Genomic DNA, 19,191 nt, shown 5'->3' with positions numbered 1-19,191 from the left:
GGCTGCGCACCAGCTCCCAGAGGCAGAAAACAAAGGCTCTCAGTCGTCCAGGGTGGGGGGATGGGGAGGGGATCGGATGAGCGGAGGGCCTGGGGCCCTGGCGGCCAGCAGAGCTGTGGTAGATTCTCCCGTAGCTCAGAGACACGAGAGGCCATTAGACATCCCTCAGTGCCACGTGTCAATGCAAATAAAAGCAGAAGAGCCAGAAAGCTGGTTCATATATTCCAACATCCATCCAGCTTTCCTCCCAGAAAAAACTTTTGATAAAATGAGGTGAGGGCTTCCCTGGTGGCGTAGTGGTTAAGAATCCGCCTGCCAATGCAGGGGACACGGGTTTGAGCCCTGGTCGGGGAAGATCCCACATGCCACGGAGCAACTAAGCCCCTGTGCCACAGCTACTGAGCCTGTACTCTAGAGCCCGCGAGCCACAACTACTGAAGCCCACGCGCCTAGAGCCCGTGCTCTACGACAAGAGAAGCCACTGCAACGAGAAGCCCGCGCAGCACAACGAAGAGTAGCCCCTGCTCTCCACAACTAGAGAAAGCCCGTGCACAGCAATGAAGACCCAATGCAGCCAAAAATAAAAACTAATTAATTTAAAAAAATAATAATAAGGTGAAGTGCCAAAAAGATGTGTGTTCAATAATAGCATGACATAAAGTAAGCAGAGTAAAAGTAGTTTAAAAAAAAAGAAAAGGAAAAAGAGGGGGGTGGGGGAAGAAGAAAGAAAAGAAAGGAAAAGAAAAGAATCCCTGCAAAACTGAGTGATGGCCAACTCTGGGTAGCAGTGCATGCTTGGGTCTGGCTTCATTAACTTAAGTTTTAGCCTCTCTGGTCTTTGGTTTCCTCATCTGAACATGAGGATGATAATAGCAATCTCATCACATTTCGGTGAGGATTAAACAAGGTAATCCCAGTGGTTTTTATACCAGTTTATCTATCGCCTTTTAAGGTACTATCTTAATCCAGGGCAAGCAATGGATTATGATTTTTGAGGGTCAGTTGCCATCAGTGGAGTAACGAACAATCGCGGCTTACAGTTAATGAAATCGATTCTAGAAGTAACAGAATTCCTACTCATTTATCCATTCACTGGACAAATACCCATCACACGCTTCTTATGGGCAGGCACTGTGTGAGGCTAAGGGCTAGAGTAGTGAACAAGACAGACCTGGTGTTCCCTTTCAGGAAGCTCATAACCTGGCAGAGAGGACCAGGTGTTAAGGGATCCTGTGCTGAAATCTACCTGTGTTAGCCTCCCCGAGAGGCATGTTTGTTGGGACTGACCTGAGCTGGTTTGACCACGCACAACTCTTGGCTCTTTTTGGTAGAAAACAGTCGCCCCTGTAGAAGGTCGAGGTGGTGAGACTTAGCTTCTACCCCACAGCCTAGCCACCAGGTGGTAACGAATGAGAGTGTTAGACTGAAGTCTGCCGCAGGTACAGGCATTCATCACACAAGTGTTTTTCAGGTAGGCAGAAAACAGTTCACTCAACCTATTTGGTGAACTTGATGAAATCCCAGCCCTCTCTCCATCGAGTTGTTCCAACCATACCTTATAGTAAAGGTTCACTCAAGGCAGCTGCAGCAGTATTCCAGAGACAGGACTGTTTCCCTGAGTCAGCACCATGCTGTCATCAACCCTCCTAATGTGACAGCTGCACGCAGGGCAGCCTCGAGTGCCCTGTTTATACAAGGGTAGGGAGGTCGCTAAAGATTTTTTGCCAGGCTACATGCATTGAACACCTTTAATTTTACCAGTAAGAACCCATTTCTAGCATTCGTTTTACTAAGTCACAAGTTTCACCAACAAAAGCTCAGAACGTTTATCCAAATAGCCAAAGGGCTTAAAGTAGCCAGTGTTGGAGTGTGACCTTCTGGGGTTAATAGCAGCCGCGGAATCCAGGCTTTGTATTCTGCATGTGAGCTGATCACCCCTAGAGGCACAGCCTAGACCAACTGGTTCACACACAGTAAAACACCAGCTACATTCAAGTACTCTTATTTTCTCTTGTATTTATTTATTTACACACTCAAGTGCTTTAAGGTAAATTAGACTTGTCACCATGTTCCATTTCTCTCTCCTATTCGAAAGGTATGATGGGGGGCGCAGCGGGGGAGAGGGCCGGATTATATCTAAAGTGACCATAAGTCCTGGTTTGCCTGGGAGAGTCACAATTTGTACCTGATGCTCTGGGGCCCATGCTTAAATGCACCGCTTTTTACTTTCAAAAGTGTCCAGTTAGGATAATAGCTATATCGTTACTCTGCTTATAGAGAGAATGCAATGGCAACAAACATGGAGAACAAACTCAGGAGAATTGGGTTTGAAGCCTGTCTCTAATAGGGTGGCCTTGGGCAAACTGCCTCCCCTTGATAAATCTTATTTTCCTCATTTGTCAACTGAGAATAACTCACTTGCTTGCCCTCCTTCCTAGTCATTTTTGGGGGCGATATCCCTTGGATGTGAATACACTATGAAGGTGAATGTTATCCCTTGGATGTGAATACACTTTGTAAAGAGAACACAAGTTAGGGATTGTTCCTGTTAAATCCAGCGTCGGTTTATGCCTTGAATTGACTCTGGCTTGGAAGAAAACTAGCTTCAGAATCCAGAGGGCGTCAGCTCTTTCCTTGTCTTCCTGGAGAATGGAGATACCAGTAGCCTGCTTCTGCCAGAGAGGTAACTAGCAGAGCCATCTGCTTGGGGATTTACATTTCCCCTTAATTCCATCAGGGAAGAGAACATGACCCTTAAAAGTAAACCCACAAGCCTTTCCTTTGCCTTCATATGCATTAATGTGAAAGATTTCCAATAAAGACTCAACTTACCCCTCTGTATATGAGTAGAACCTTTCAAAAGTTTGAGGAGACGCCATAACTAGTGAGAGGCGAGTGTGAAAGCTCAGCTTGTGTGTGCTGCCCTGTGGATGGATGCATGGATTTAGCCAGTGTTCCCATGGGAACAGTCACGAGGTGAGAATGGGGTGGGATGCCCCAAACAGAAGTACTGTTTTGCATAATAATGTAGAATTTTACTTCTTCAAAGTGAAATTGCTTTTTTTTCTTATTATAAAACTAATGCATTGTAAAAACTGCCAACATTTCAGGAAATAAAAAAAAGTATTTCCGCGTAAAACTTTCCAGTCTTTTTTCTATGTGTGTTTGTCTATGTGTCGTACATGTGTATCTGTATGCATATATTTTATATTTTAAAAAATGAAAGTGGAATCCTATTATAGACATGGCCTTGAAATCCACTTTTTTTTTCCGTCTACAATTATTGTGGACACATTTCAGTAAATATAGATCGACATCATCATTTTTATAGCTTCCCAGCATTCCAGTAGTTTATTTAACCAGGGCCTGATTGCTTGTTATCTGAGTTTCTTTAAGGGCACAGTATCTACCCCCTTTGCTGTAATTTTTAAAAATCAATATATCTACCCCCTACACACACACACAGACACACACACACACACACACACACATACACACACATACCCCACTTCAAAATTCCACCAGGAGACGTTTCATATACATATTAGTTTGCATTTAGGTGAGAAGACTCCTTAGAGCTGAAGTATACTCTAGGAGGAGCTGTAAATTACAGGGCAAAGGGCAGCTCAGAGTCCAGATGGAAATACTGCATTGTTACAAACTGCCTGAAGTAGGGTCAGTTACTTTAGGGAATACTTCCTGATACACTGGAACCCAGAGCTGGTCATTCACGAAGCTACGTTGCTGCCAAAAGCCTCTGTCATTCAATAGCCCTTCCAGCCTGAGGCTCAGTCATCAGAATACTCCTTTCAAAGGAGAAACACTCACGTTCACACACGGGCGTTTACACATGGCGCATCCAGTAACACCTCAGTGTCAGGAACTCCGCCACTGAACAGAGCCCCACCAGGAGCTCTGAGCACATAAGAACACCCAGCCCCGCGAGGCATCCGTGGGGCACCCCGCAGGCTTTCATGGAGCAATATTTTACACTTAGTTTAGATGTAATACTGGGAAGCTGGATGGTCTGATTTCCAGGTTTGGCAAATTAGAGCTCTGCGGACTAGGACTGTGGAGGCAGAAGCCCTGACAAAATAAAAGTGGCGCCAGATGCAGAGGAAAAAGTAAAAGGCCGAAAGTGGGAACGCTGAAGCCCTTTTTGTGCAGGGACAAAAGCCCCGTGCACCGTCTCGGTGTTTATACGCCACAGGTGCCGCTCGTGATGGTGGGGGCCATCTCTTCAGAGATCCCTGACCAACATTTTAAACCGTGGAATAAACAAGAAGAGAAAACGTTGGGGTGGTTTTCACTTAGTAAAGATAAATCCTACCTTTTGGAATTTTTGTCCCATCCATATGTGCATACTAGGTTGCTGCCGTGTAAAATTCATTTCTTAAGGTGGATCAGGGTCAAAAAGTTTGAAAGCTACGGTAGACCCTGATATCACCATTTTGCAGCAAAGTATAGAAACCAATGCCCTTAACAGTGACCTTGCGTTATCAAAAAAAAAAAAAAAAAGATGAAATAATGTTCAAAGGATACCATTTAAGAGGACAAAGTACAAGAGAATGAAGATCTTTGGAAAGATTCCTGTTACAAAGTGGCTACACTTTTTTTGAAGATTTAGTATTTTTAATCTTAAGTGGAAAGCCTTTCTACCTTCTCCCTAACTTGAACCACAGTACAACTTTTAAAAATACCAACTTTGACTGCGGGGGAAAAAAAGGAACCTGAAAAAATAATAATAAGATAAAACATTGTACTTTAAAAAAATCAATTAATGAAAACAAAATGAATTAAAATACCAAATTTTATACATACTTAACAAAAAGATATTCACCTTCCAGGTGTACCTAATAAGGTATGCATCTCTCTTGATGGTTCACATTAAGTGGAACTTCATTCATTCAAAACCTATATTTAAAACATACAGCAAGCCTTCCATGCTCTGGCTAGGCATTGGATTACAAAGATAAGTGAGACTCACAATGGGCCCTCAAGGAAACGTGAGGTCCACTGGTTCAGACTGTAGTCAACCCACATTTACTGACCTTCAATATAAAGTCATTTTTCTAATTGTGGTGCAGTACCAGCTAAGGCTGGTTGAAACTGGCTCTCTCCTGAAGAATCTAGGGTCTGTGGCCCCATATGTGCAAAACTGTCCCCATGGCTTTGGTCATGAGTCCACATTACAAAGGATTAGTCCAAAAGCCAATTCCAGGTACGATCAGGCAGGCTGGTCCAGTCCCTATGAACCCAGGTAACAGGGCAAGAGCGAAGAGTGTCCAGCTGAGCCACAGGTCCTGACCTGGAAGTCTGCAGGGCAACATAAGGGGTAAAGCCGGGTCTGGAGCCAATGGCAGCCACAGCTATTGCCATGCTTACCTTGCTTCTCTGTCTCCTGACATCTCAGGCCTCCGTCCTTTTTTTGACCAGCTCTCCACATATCCAGGCCATGTTTTTAAGACCATACTGGGTCCTGCCCAGGTTCCTTCTCTGTATATGTACTCTGATGCAGTGCCGTTCCCTGGAGGGGCATCTAAATGCCCAGAGCGTGGGCAGGGGACCCCAGCTTTGTCTCCATCACTCTGTCATCCTCCGGGCTGGATGTACTGTACTCACCAGCCTTCCCCAAATCACCATATCCATGAGCAGAGTGCTGTTTGTCTGGCCTATGATAGAACTACCTTTGTTAAGCACACCGGTACCAGCTACAACAGCAAATGAATGCTAATATTCCGTATTCCTCTATTAGCCCACTATCACTAATTTTACTGATTTGGAGGCCATGCCTCTCAGATTTTCAGGAGTTCTGATTTTAAATAGCCTATCCTGTCTTCCCTAAATATGTCAGTGCTTGTCCTACTTTAAAAAAAAAAGATCTCTGTGCTCAGAGGAGTCACAAGGTACATGGAAGTATTCTCCTCACTTTGTGTCTTGTAAGCAAGCGCGTTTTCCTGCTGAGACTGTTCTGATTTACCCAGGCCCCATATTCTTTTCAGGCAGCATGGATGCAAATGTCCTGTGATTACCAAAACAACTTCAAATAAACCGGTGGGAGGTGCCACCTGTGCACTGCATCTAATCACAGAGCTTCTCCCGCCAACAGAGGCACGTGGATTTGATGAGTCTTCACGACCTAGGCTGCTTTAGTGACATTCAACATGAAGTCCACCTTGGCATCCAGCTTCCCTGGCCTTTGGTCCTATGTTTTGTTGTGCTGTGTTTTCAGGGAGAAAGAAGGGGGAGAGGTAGGTTCATAAAGTGGCCGCAAAACATTCTAGAACTTTCTGATCATCACCTCCTGACGTCTCCCGTCCTGCAGTCCACATTTGGCATCTCTGGTCATGGCCCTGAGTGCTTGGGTTCCTGACAAACGTCCCCATTCACTCCTACAACCCCCGCGGCAAACTCGCTACCATATCTCCTCAGAGGAAATGCCCCAGACCTACAATGAGCCCGCTCATGGGTGTCATAGAATACTAATGTCACCCTCTATCAAGCTGGGAGTGTGTCCACTTGGCACAGGCAAGGAACATAACAGTGACAGCCTTCATTTGGTCCATTATTTTCATCAGCCTCTGTAACAAAAGAACCCAGCAAAAGCATAACTTTGAAAGACGTTGGAGAAACGATGTAGCCAGATTACTCCCACATGCGAGACAGCACACCTTGGAGATGTAGGCTATGTAATATACAGCTTGGCAGGCCTGCTGGGGCATCCGCTCTGGTGGCTGCTTAGACTGGGATTAGGTGAGGAGCCAGGGATTAGCATGTGGGTGAACTAATCAAGTCAAAGGAAGACAGAGTGCAAACTGGGTGGAGGTGTTTGCTTTGCATTGAAATAATAGCTCGGAAGTGCAGAAGGCCGGAGCTCTCCCCACAGTGTGGAGAGGAAACCTCCTTGTTTAGGGAGTTGCAATCTGTGAACTGAAAAACCATGAAGACGGAGTTTTGAGGAAATCAAGGGAGGTGATGTGCTTTTATACTAAAACTACTGGCCTTTTCAGCTCTATCATTATGTGTTCTGGAAACATGATAAAGGCAAGCAAGGGGGACTGGGTCAGGAGTTAGGAGACCTGACGCTGTTGATGATTTGCAGTGTGGCCTTGGATGTGATTTGTAGCCTCTCCAAAATCTCAGTTTACTTGTCTGTGAAAATGGGAATCATAAAGCCCACTACTTTTAAAATGCTTTGCAGACAATAAAGCACCACACCAGCACAGTCTCTGTTCGTGGGGCTGAGACCAAGGCTTCTCTGAGCCTCCGTTTTCCTCCTTTGTTAAATAGGGATAATCATAGCTGCCCTCTCTCATCTCCTAGGATGTTTCTGAGAATCAAATAATATAATGCGCAGGGAGGAGACATGTAAGCCAGGGAGTTCTAAGTGAGAGGCCTGGCTTACAAAATTCTGGAGTCGCTTTAAGAAGTCAGTTGTCGGGGCTTCCCTGGTGGCGCAGTGGTTAGGAGTCCGCCTGCCGATACAGGGGACACGGGTTCGTGCCCTGGTCTGGGAAGATCCCACATGCCGCGGAGCGGCTGGGCCCGTGAGCCATGGCCGCTGAGCCTGCGCGTCCGGAACCTGTGCTCCGCAATGGGAGAGGCCGCAACAGTGAGAGGCCCGTGTACCGCCAAAAAAAAAAAAAAAAAAGAAGTCAGTTGTCAATCCAGGGGCGGGGGCTGGTGTGAGCCTTACTTTGTCCCACCCGACCATTCCCTCCTTCTTCTCTTCCCCTCCCCCAACATCTTTCTCCCCTTCGCCTTCCTTTGTCTGGGAGGCTGCAAGCTGCCTGTGCTCTTCTCTCTTGATCCGTCAGGCAACTGCTGGCTTTCACTCCAGGGCAGCTCCGTTTCAGATCCCAGTGAAACCATGTCTGCATACAGTTTGTAAGAAAATGTAGGTTCCTTCAGGAGGAAAGGGGCAGCTACTGTGTGGGTTCCTATCCACCACATTGCACTGGTGACCCCCAGAACCAGAGGAACGACATTTGCTCTCCAGAATAAACATGAACCTGGCCTGTGGTTACAATGGTTTTTATAAACAACCTGTTTCTACCTACTCATTACTTTCCCCTAAACCTCTGGAGTGGGGAAGGGGCAACATTTTATTCAAATCAGAGATAGATGATAGATAGATAGATAGGAAGAAGGGGGTGGGGCAGAGGTTAGATGTGAATCCATTCAGCAATTAAAAATTTCTCACTCTTCCATTCGCAGCCCAATTCTCTTGAAATTCACTTTTCTCAAATGCTCAGATAATTCTAAAATTTCATCTGGTCAATTCTCTTGGTCCAAAAATGAGATAGTGCTTAATGCATTCTGGGAAAGAAATGAAAAACTTTGTTAAATACGTGATTTAAGTGTTCCTTTTTATTTTATTTTGCCAAATGAAAATACTCGATTCACTGTTACCTGTAAGAGAACACAGATTACAGTCTGGATGAGGGAGGAAGGTTGGCCACAGCAGCCCTAACCTCAAAGAGGAAAGGGAAACCTTTCTCAGGACCAGGTCAGAGAAGCCCAGGGACGCTATCCCTCCATTTGTTTCTTATGTGCCTCAATCATTTGCTTCCTGTGTGGCTCAGTGGCCTCGCTGCACGGAGCAGGGAACTTGGAAGTCCCTTTCCGTGTCTCAAAACTGCATTCGGCACGCCCCTTTTTTCCTCCTATGGGATTTACCAACATCCAAGTTCCAATGCTTCTGCAACCACCCCAGATGTGTACCAAGGCCTCAACATTTGCAAAATCTGAGTCAACCTCTAAGTAAAAGATGCTTCAAGGAAGCACCCAGTTCCGTCTGCTAATAACCGCAGTTCGTCATGTGACACCTGCCCCTCCCCCCCCCGGTTCTCTCCGAAAACCCCCCACCCCACCAGTAAACTCGGTTGAAGTCTGACCTTTATCTGCCAACATCTACATTTCCTTCAAGGTGGTAATCTGCTTTTGTTATTTAAGTTTGGTTGTCTTCTTAATTGTTACCCAATTGCTCTGGGGCTTGCATAAACAGTTAACAAAAACTACGGCGCACGAGGCGGCCGTTTCGCTTTCTGGGCTTGTTGTTCTTGGCACTGGGTCAGTTCTATGAACTTCTGGTGTCCAACTGGTAGGACCTGAAACTCTGTGTTTAACAAGTGCCTGTAGTCAAAACAGTTGGCGTGTGCAAGCTGGTACTGACTGCAGCTGGTCAGCCGTCGGGTCCTGGACCGTGCAGAACCCCGAACCCCGAATCACGGTGCTCTGTTTGGGGGCCGGGCTTTTGTTGTTGTTTAGTGTGGGAAGGGGGCGGTTGCTTCCTTTTTTTTCTTTTTCTTTTCTGTGATGGCATCCGTGCTAATATGGATCGCTTCAGGTTCCAAAAGTGCAACGTGTTTACAGTCGTCGTAGAATCAGATTAAGTTGGCAGCCCGAGTCTCTCTGTAAGTGGTTTTAGTTTACATTTCTTCTAGCAGGATGTTTTGCATAAATTTTGCTGATCCTGGGTTATTTATAGACTTTTTTGAAAAAACGGGCATGCCTGAGAGTTTTCTAACTGCTGAAAGTGAAATCCGTTTCTGCATTTAGAGAAACGGCCGGGCATGTGCAGCAGAAGGTTATTTTAGCTCTTGAAAATTAATTTCTCCGCGAGGTCATTTGATAACATTCCCGAGCGTACTCTCCAGCTGCCGACATCAGATACCCTGATAATTGTCTCAGGACGTGTTGTTTGCTTTTGGTTGGTCACAAACGGAGTAAAATGAAAGTAATGATGCCATTTCCTCTGGGACGCTGTGGGAGAATGGATGCAGTGATTGGGTATTGTTTCAAACGTCCGAAATGGGTTCGTGGTGGTGGTTTTGTCCAACCCTGGGGAGCAGTGCAGCCGGCCCAGAAGCCGGGCGGCGGGACTTGCCGAGAGCCTGGGGGAGGGGCAGAGGAAGGCCGGTCGCTGGAAAGTGAGTGGGTTTTCCAGTTTGTCCTCATGTAAATGACAGTGATACTGAAGGGTTTATAGTACTAAAAGGAAATAATAATATTCAACGGCAAGATAGCATATTGGCTAATATTGGCTAAAATCTGTTTGATTTTTCCGGCTCTGGCGGTAGCATCTTTGGGGATCGCGTGCGTGTTTGCATGAGAACTAAAGCCGGGCACGATCGAAATCACTAAGCCAGCATTAGCACTCTATGAAAGGGCTTCCCATAATATTTACCAGAACAGTTGGCTAAAAATTGGTCTGCTTTGCCCACCGAATGGCTGTGTAATTAAATCTGCCCTTGAGAGCATACCTTGAGCACCTCCCATCTCCGTGTCTGCGCTCCCGGAATTTGCATGGCTAAGTAGCATGTTCATCAGCGTGAGGAGTGTGGAATCCCCGTCTAATGGTCCAGGAAGAACGTCGTAAATGAGACACTTCATTGTGCCTCGGCTTAAATATTTTAAACCAAACAAATCGAAAAGGCCCATCATCTGGGCCTTGTGAAAGGCCTTCTGAGTAGGGAGTCTCCTCTGATCCAGGCATGTGGGTCCCTCCCTGACAGGTCCAAACTTCACCACTACCCACCCCCCCAGCGTCACCAACTTACACATGAAATGACAATGGACAGTCGAAATGGAAATTTCCAAGGTAGTAAATGTGACCTAGGCCGAGGCGTGACATAATTCTCACTGCCCAGGGCTGCCATGAGTGGATTTCTTTTTCTCCTCCATGTTTCTCTCATCTATATAAAGTGAGGTGGTTTATTTTGTATTTTGTGTCATTTTTTGGTCTCCTCTGACCTTGCAGAGAATAACGATGAGGCTTGTTTTCGGTCTTGCACAGTTTAGAGCGTGCTCTATGCTTTCTCACGGTAGCCCCGCTGAGCTGGTGGGGACAGATCGAGCCCTTTGGTCCCGGTATAAAGAAGGGATGGGGGCTCAGCCTGCACGGTGGAGCTGGGGAGCCACGCTCCGGCTCGCACATTATCCATCAGACCTTCGCCTTCTCGGTGCCCCATCCAAGCTGGATGCACCAGCTGCAACGCAGAGGTTAAGCAGCTCTTTGTTCTGATTTGATTCCAATCTGCCCCTACGGATGGGGCCCCTGTTGCACTCCCCTTTTCCTCCTCCTGTCTGTCAGGCTGGGTTGGGATTGGAGACTCACCTTTTGAAGGCCTCAGCTTGGAGGTGTGTGTCGGATTGTGTGCCTCTCAGCTAGCAGTGACTATGGGTGCCCCCATCCCACCGTATAGATAACCTCGTGGCCAGAGTGAATGAAGAGCCATGAAGGGAACCCACAGGCCTTTGTGTTGGAGAGGGATGGCAGTGAATACTGAGAAGTTTCCCAGTCATCCTCGCCCTTGGGCTTTTGCATTTGAATTGGTCAGACCCTCTCAATCCTGCCATCCTTGGGAAAGGGAAGTTGCTTTGCAGGAGTTCAGCTGCTCTGAGCTGGAAGACCTGCCTTCGGACAGCCTGAGTGCAGCTGTAGGTTTTTCCTTGACTGGACAGGCAGGTTTCTGCTCGTGGAAGTGGTATCTTGGAGAGATTTGTAACAGTAATAATCATAATACTTTTCTTTTATGTGTGCATAGCCTGACTCAACTTTTAAACCTCTTTTACATGCCTGATCTCAGTGACTCCTTCCTATAGCCTTGGAAGGGTGGTATTATTAACCTCAGAGCATGGAGATTCTGGAAGGAGGGTGTGGGGATTCAGACACCAGCCCTTGGGCACCGGTTCTTTTCGTATCGATTTCAGCTGCCTAATGTCTATACTTGGTTGCCAGTAAGGAGGGTAGTTTGGGAGTTGGAAAACCGGTTTTCTTCTATTATTGTATTTCTTGTCAGTTATAAAGGCACGTTTGATTGCCTACCGTGTGCAAGGCACTGCTAAGAGCTTTACTTTTAGTCCTTCAACCACTGGTAGCAGGAGGGCTGTTGTCAGCCGCATTTGTTAGTCATCCATGGGATCGTACCAGTGAAGATGAAGTGTGGGCCAAGTGACATACCTGCCCTGAATGGCAGGTGGCTCGGTAGAGTCACTCCTCTGGAGTACTGTTCACAGGTCGCTGTCGCCCTGGGGGATAGATCGAGTTGCCCGCTTGGCCCTGTCCCCTTCCACATTATGAAGGAGGATTTGGAAGAAGAATAGCATTAGTGGCAGGATTATCCAATTTTTCAAGCAGTAGATTTAGGAGGGAGAAGAGTTATATTAATGAGTCAGAGTCCTGAAAGATCTCCCCAGGCCAGAGCAGTGGACTGACTCCGACCAGATGACATTTGTAAAGGACACCTGTGGATAAGCAGCTTGGCAGTAAAGCATGTGAAATAAGACTCAGGGGTGATGCAGCCCTCAGAAATAAGAGATCTAGGGCTTCCCTGGTGGCGCAGTGGTTAAGAATCCGCCTGCTAATGCAGGGGACACGGGTTCGATCCGTGATCTGGGAAGATCCCACATGCCGTGGAGCAACTAAGCCCATGCACCACAACTACTGAGCCCGCACGCTAGAGCCTGCAAGTCACAAGTTCTGAGCCCACGTGCCTAGAGCCTGTGCTCCGCAACAAGAGAAGCCACCACAATGAGAAGCCCGCGCACCGCAACAAAGAGTAGCCCCCGCTCGCTGCGACTAGAGAAAGCCCGCTCGCAGCAACGAAGACCCAACGCAGCCCAAAATAAAATAAAATACATAAATAATTTTTTTTAAAAAAAAGAAATAAGAAATCTAGCTTGGATGTCTAGTGGCCTTAACAGGAGAATGATACCCAGAACAGACAGCTGGGAGCTGCCCAGACTTCACCTGTGATGTTCTCCCTTCTGAGTGGCACAGTTTAGAAAGCACAGTCAGAGATCAGAAGAAGAGCGAAAATGACCTTTAGTGAGGAATGATTTTAAAAGATGTCTGGGAGTATTTATCCCAGAGAAAGAGGTTTCGGGGAACAAACATTTGGCAAGGTGTCCCATGGAAGGGAAACTCGACTGGTTCAAGGTGACCCCCACAGGGCAGAAATGGGGTGGACGTGCGGGCATCACAGAGCAGCTCACGTAGGGGAGATTGTCCAGCGGTGGTGCTTTCTGGCCTGCTGTGAACTTGGAGAGCTCGGGGCCTGCAGTGGAGAAGCCAGGCTGGGTGGCCCCTTGGCTACGGCTCCTCCGAAGAGGCTAACAGCCCTGGAAGGGGCCAGCAGCAGGTAGCAGAGAGTGATTACCTGTGGGGTTTCTTCTTGCTCTTTGGGAGTCTGTGACTCTGTCCCAACTTTATGGTCTAAGACCTGAGCCCCTTTGGTGGAAATGATGGCTGTATCAGGAATGAGGGGGCTGGCAGAGGGGAGCTGTGCCTCCGAGTCCCATCTGTAAGTGGCTAGGGCAGCCTTTGTGCGCCCCTGTGTGGGGTGGTGGGAGCAGCTGGCTGTTCGAGACAAATTAACACTTCTTTGTGGACCTGAATCGGCCACGTTTAGGGACTTCCGACTTGGAGTGAGTGCCTATCTGCTCTCTCCTACTGGTCGCCTTAGTTACCTTAACTTAAAGATTATTTCCTTTAAGTGATTCCAAGAAGGCTTCTGAAGGTAAGTCTCAGTTATTCTGAAACTGATTGTTCTGCTTGTGGATTGTCTCGGCCCTCACTTTCTGCAGAGTTTTGGGCTTTTTTGTTTTTGAGATGAAACGCATACAACATAAAATCAACCATCTTAAAGTGAACAATTGGGTGGCACTGAGTACATTTACAGTGTTTTGCAACCACCACTTCTGTCTAGTTCCAGAAGTTTCATCACTCCAAAATAAAACCTCATACCCGTTAAGCAGTTGTTTCCCCCTCTCCCTCCCCTCAGTCCCCGGCAACCACCCGTCTGCTTTCTGTCTCTGTAGATTTACCTATTCTGGACATTTCATAGAAATAGAACTCATATAATATGTGACTTTTTGTGCCTGGTTTCTTTCATTTGCATAATGTTTTCTAGATTCATCCATGTTGTAACATGTATCAGTACTTCACTCCTTTTCATGGCTGAATAATTGTCCCGTGTTATGTATATACCACGATTTATTTATTCATCCACTGATGGATACTTGGGTCGTTTCTGCCTTTTGGCTATAGCTAATAGTGCTGCTGTGAACATTCACATTCAGGGGTTTGTTTCATTTCTCCTGGGTGTGTACCCTAGGAGAAGAATTGCAAGATCATATGGTGATTCCACGTTTAATTTTCTGAGGAACCACCATACTGTTTTCCGTAGAGGCTGCACCATTTTACGTTCCCATGGAATGTGTCCAAAGGTTCCAGTCTCTCCGCATCCTCAGCAACCCTTGTTATTTTCCATTTTGGGGCTTTCTTGGTTGTTGTTTTTTATATACGTAGCCATCCTAGTACGTGTGAAGTGGTATCGTGTGGTTTTGACTTGCATTTCCCTGATGACTAATGATGTTGATCATCATTTCATGCGATTATCTTCTTTGAAAAAATGTCTGTTCAAGTCCTTTGCCCATTGTTTAATTGGGTTGAGCCTGCCTGTTTTTGTGTTTAGCATTAAGGTTCTAAACTTGCGGCTCCTCAGATGCCAGAGCAGTATACATATTGCATCTTCTTTTCTTTTTCTTTTCTTTTCTTTTCTTTTCTTCTCTTTCGGTCACTCCACGCGGCAGGTGGGATCTTAGTTCCCCAACCAGGGATCAAACCCGCCCCCACTGCAGTGGAAGTGCGGAGTCTTAACCACTGGACCTCCAGGGAAGTCCCCATCTTATTTTCTTAAGCCATCTGTTTGCTGAAAACCTAGTCCACCTACTTATTCCCAGGCACCTGAGATGAGGAGAGAACAGTTAAAGAGGTAAGGGAAGGTACTTCACCAGGACCAGAGGGCTCTGGGAGAGCTGGCCCATGGAAGCTGTTCACATCTCTATCCCCCAGGTCATCCTGGAACTCTCAGCAAACAGATACTAAGAAAGTTGCTCCCAGCTGTCTCTGGAAACACGCAGGCTCCTGGGCCACAGGGCCTGCCCTTTCATCTGTGCTTCCTCTGAGTATTGCAACATTCAGCAGGCCTCCTCTTGACAGTCCCCTGAGCAGGGGAAGTGTGCCCATGAGCCCTTGACCCTCTTGCCTAGAGTCTGGAGGATACAGCGCACAGCCTTACCCTGTCTCTAGCCCTCTCCGTAGGGCTGGGTTGGGTGGGTGGTCGAGTCACACACCCTCATACCCACTGGCTCCATTCCAAAGAAATGGACTTGTAGAAACTAGTCCTGCTTCGACAAGCGGCATAGCCCTTTCCCAGCCAGAAACTGATTCTGCTATATTCTGGGAAGAAACTCTCTCTGCGACAGGGGAAAAGGAAGCCCAAAGTCAGAGACCCAAAATCATGTTCTCCTTGAATAATTCTCCCATGGGAGACTCCCTGTTTCTGGCTTTGGCTATATGATCAAGCTGCTGGAGATGGTCCCAACCTGAGACAGCCTTACAAAGGCCAAGTTAGCACTGCCCAGTTTACGTGCCATGGTCTGAGATGATGCCATCCTCCCATAGTCTGAAATTCTCCAGTAGAGGCTTACTTCTGAGTCTTGGAAAGCTTTTATCTCTTAGGGGTTTGTTTTTATTTTTCCTTATTAAAAGGCGTATACTCTTCCGCCAGGGTTAACTTAAGATTTATCAGGTAACAGGCAGGTTTTACAAAGAAATGTTGGATGAAACATAGGAGAGATCCTAGTAGAAGATAAAAGAAAATAAAAATACCTAAAACACACTAAACTGCTGGGTTTTTTTTTTAATGGAGGTGAAATTCACCTAACAAAATTAATCATCTTAAAGCATTGAATTGTAATTTTTTTTTCAGGCAAGGCTTTATTGGGACCCCTGCTGCAGCAGGGGGGGACGAGATCAAGCAACAGGTTCCCTTGCTTGCCCGCTCGCTGAGGGGGTGGGGGGCGTAAGCTTGTTTCTTATATGGGGTGAGGGTGTAGGGGTGTGTCCAGGGGTCAGGCCGGAGGGGTGGCCTAGGTGTTTTGCCCACCCCTCTGGTGGTGTTGAGTGCAGGGGGCATGCTCAGTTGAATTGTAATGTAGCACTCAGTCTGTTCACAATGTTGTGCAACCGTCACCTCTGCGTGGTTCCAAAATGCTTTCATCACCCCCAAAGGAGACCCTGTACCCCTGAAGCAGTCACTCCCCACTCCCTGCTTCCCTAGCCCCTGGCAGTCTGCTTTCTGTCTCTATGGATTTACCTATGCTGGCTATTTTGTACCGATGGAATCATACAGCGTGTGGCCTTTTGGGACCCATTGTCTTTTTTAGACATCCCCCCTCCCCACAAATCTACTATCCCTTGCCAAGATCAGGGAATAAACTTTCTAAATATAAGGAATGAATGAAAACTCTCCGCTTGAATTCATACTTAAAATGTCCCACAAAAGTAATTTTCAGTCTTTATAATGACGTCTCTACTCTCTCCAAAGCAGAGTGCTGGGTATTGCAGTGGACTCTGCCCATCAGGGCACACAGGCCCTGAGGGAAAAGGAAGCAGAAAGGCTTGAGGCCCCTGCAGGCTGCGTGGGCCCCTGGCCTCAGCCTGGTCCCTGGGGAAGCCTGCAGGGGCGCCATCGTGCAGTCGGGCTGCAGGAAGGCCCTGACCCTTCCCATACAGTGGCTGCTCAGATCCGTGTGTGTGTGTGTGTGTGTGTGTGTGTGCGCGCGCGCGCGCGCGCACCCGCGCCCAAGTTCATCTGCCAAATTCGGGATACGACCCTGGTCTTTCCGGGCTTTTCTTTCTGCCTTTCCCTAATCGCATCTGGGCGTGCTCTCTTAAAGGGGAAGCGGTGCGTTCTGACTGGCCAGGACCCTTAGCCAGGAGCCAGGAAACGGCTCCCACGAGTTGCGCTGCCCAGCGTGTCACTGGCTCAGCCCCCTTATCCAAACAGCGAGGCTGTCTCCCTGGGATGTGTAAGTGTGAGCACAGGGCACGCTTGCCACACAGGATGGCGTGGGGCTGGGCCCAGGTCACGGCAAGCAGAGCGTGCTGTCAGCCCACGATCCATTCAGCAAGTCCGAGGTGGAGCTTAGGCGGTGCCCTTGGGCTGTGGGCTGGCGCTGAGACAGGGCTGAGGCGGAGCGGGGAGAGTTGCTGCCTGGGAAAGAGGTCAGGAGTAGGAGGCTGGGTTGGGGACCCGTCTATTTTGGACAGGCCTTCTGGAGGCGCCAGCCTGGGGGCCTGGGGAGGAGTGGAGTGGAAAATTTTCTAGCACACCTCTCCTAGCCCCGGGAAGTGGCTGCACTGAACCTGACCAGCTCATCCCCTCCACTTCTCTGCACTTATGTGCAGCTCCAAACACACTTGATGCATTTATCTACTCGCTACTGATTTTTCTTGGTCATTTTTATATGCAAGCGGTGCTAAGCAATGTTTCGGGTCTCTTTCACTCAAACTTCAAAAATTGCTGGAAACTGGCAACCTGTGGTTTTTCCTTCTTTACTCTTCGCGGATGGTCCTCGGTCCGGTGTGTGCACACAGTGGTCCCTGAGTCCATGCTGGTGGCCGGCCAGCTGGCGGACTGGCAGCGCCCGAGCACGATTGGCAGCGCACCTGGCCTGGTTTCTAGCGGGGTTGGTTTCCTGTGTACCCGCGGGGAGACCGAGGGAGGGCTCACGCCCACTCGCGCACAGCCGGGGGCTAACTCGGTGTCCCCAGCAAGTAGCTGATGGTAGCGAAATAGACCCTTGCTGTATTTTAGACTCCTTCCTACCCTTGGTTTTCGTTTGTATGGTGGTGAAGGTTGGTCTTCAATTTTGTAAAAAGCTGTGTTTTCCACGAAATAATTCAGACCTGCTCCTAAAAAAAAGGGAGCAGAGGGAAAAAGAAGGGGACTGGAGGGGGAAAAACAAGTGGTGTCTCCGTACATGTACACTGAGAGGACAGAACCACACCCTACTTCAAGACAGCTTCCTGTTTGCCACTGCCAACTGCCACTCCAAGGAGAACAGAAATGCTTCCGTTATTAGTGACTGCCGTCGGACCACAAAAGCCTCTTCTGGGTGACGCCGCGAGCTTCGCAGTGAGCTGTGACTGTGCACCTCTAGAGACTGTGGCCTGCACTCCTGAAACCGGAGGTCGGTACAGACAGGAATCAAGCAGCCCTGGCCTCTCCTTACTCAGCCGATGTTTCTTAAACAATTGTGCTCCTGTAGGATTCTTGTAAATGGATAGTTTTAACTCAGGGGCAGGGAGAAGGTAGGGAACTGCCCCCTTAGGAAAGCTACTGCTTGTATTTTTTTAGTCTACATGTATATGTGTTAGGGGAACTTGTGTGAAGCGCCTACTGTGAGTTGGCACTGGGGCAGCCACCTTCCATGTGTTATCGATCCTCACATTCTCATTTCTTCAACAGTGAATGTAGTGAGTGCCTACCAAGGCCAGACCCTGGGCTGAATGCCAGGGACGAGAGAAGGCACAAGACATCTGCTCTCCGTGCGTCCAGCGACAGGACGCCTAGACCAGTAAACCAGTGATTACAGCATGGGACCTGTGCTAAGACGGGGGGCCTCAATGTACTATAGGGGCACCTGCCCACTCGTAACCCTATGATGTGGGCATTATTGTTCCCACTGTATAGGTAAGGAAACTGGAGCTCAGGGGGTTAAGTTATTTGCCCAAGTCACAGAGCTAATGAGTGACAGAGCTGGGATTTGAGCCCAGATCTTTCTGATTCCAAAGACAGCAGTGTTTGGTCCACATTTCCAGTGACTCTCGAAGCTTGTGTAGAGCAAGAGAATGACCTCGGGATCTTTTAAAAAATACAGATTTGGGAGCCCTGGCCCTGCTGTCCCAAGAAGAGGAGCCCTGGGCGGCACCAGGAGGTCTCAGGTGGATAGTGGCCTGGACTCCTTCCCGACATCATACCTCAGGATCCTCCGGCCCTTCCTTGAGGCGTGGACCACGCATGCCTGTGACAGGGCCCAGGGCTTTTCATGTGCTTAGCCCAAGGCACCTGGGTAAAGGCCACTGATGTGGCCTCAAGACAGTCTTGGGAAGATTCGGCCCAGCTGTTCAGGTATTTTAGACATTGGGAATCCCCGTTCTTGTATCTTCCCACCAAAGATACCCCAGCTTTGCCCAGCTTCCGGCTGCCTGCCACTCCTGTCCCTTCAGTGCCCCTGGAGCGGGGATGATGTCAGCTGTGCCATCTTAAGGTGGAATCCAACAGCTTATCGTAAAGCTGGAAGCCACCAGTTTTCATCTTAGCTGTGGTGGTTCTG

At 48.0% G+C, this 19,191-nt stretch overlaps 1 protein-coding gene across 8 annotated transcripts in view; it reads left to right on the top strand.

Moving 5' to 3' along the window:
- The window catches only part of ATXN7L1 (ataxin 7 like 1), a 242,090-nt gene that overhangs the window by 160,153 nt on the left and 62,746 nt on the right, over positions 1-19,191 (top strand). Inside the window, exon 1 of one of the 8 annotated variants that reach the window (XM_060304802.1) lies at positions 17,937-18,045. The exons of the other annotated variants lie outside the window; for them this stretch is intronic. The gene's annotated coding sequence lies outside the window, so the exon portion shown is untranslated. Of the gene's footprint in view, positions 1-17,936; positions 18,046-19,191 lie in introns of those variants that run through there. 8 annotated transcript variants of the gene reach the window in all.

The sequence above is a fragment of the Globicephala melas genome, chromosome 9, assembly GCF_963455315.2.
Source record: "Globicephala melas chromosome 9, mGloMel1.2, whole genome shotgun sequence".
In the NCBI taxonomy this organism is placed as follows: Eukaryota; Metazoa; Chordata; class Mammalia; order Artiodactyla; family Delphinidae; genus Globicephala; species Globicephala melas.
Note: the sequence above shows the minus strand (reverse complement) of the source record. Positions and strands in the feature narration are given on the sequence as shown.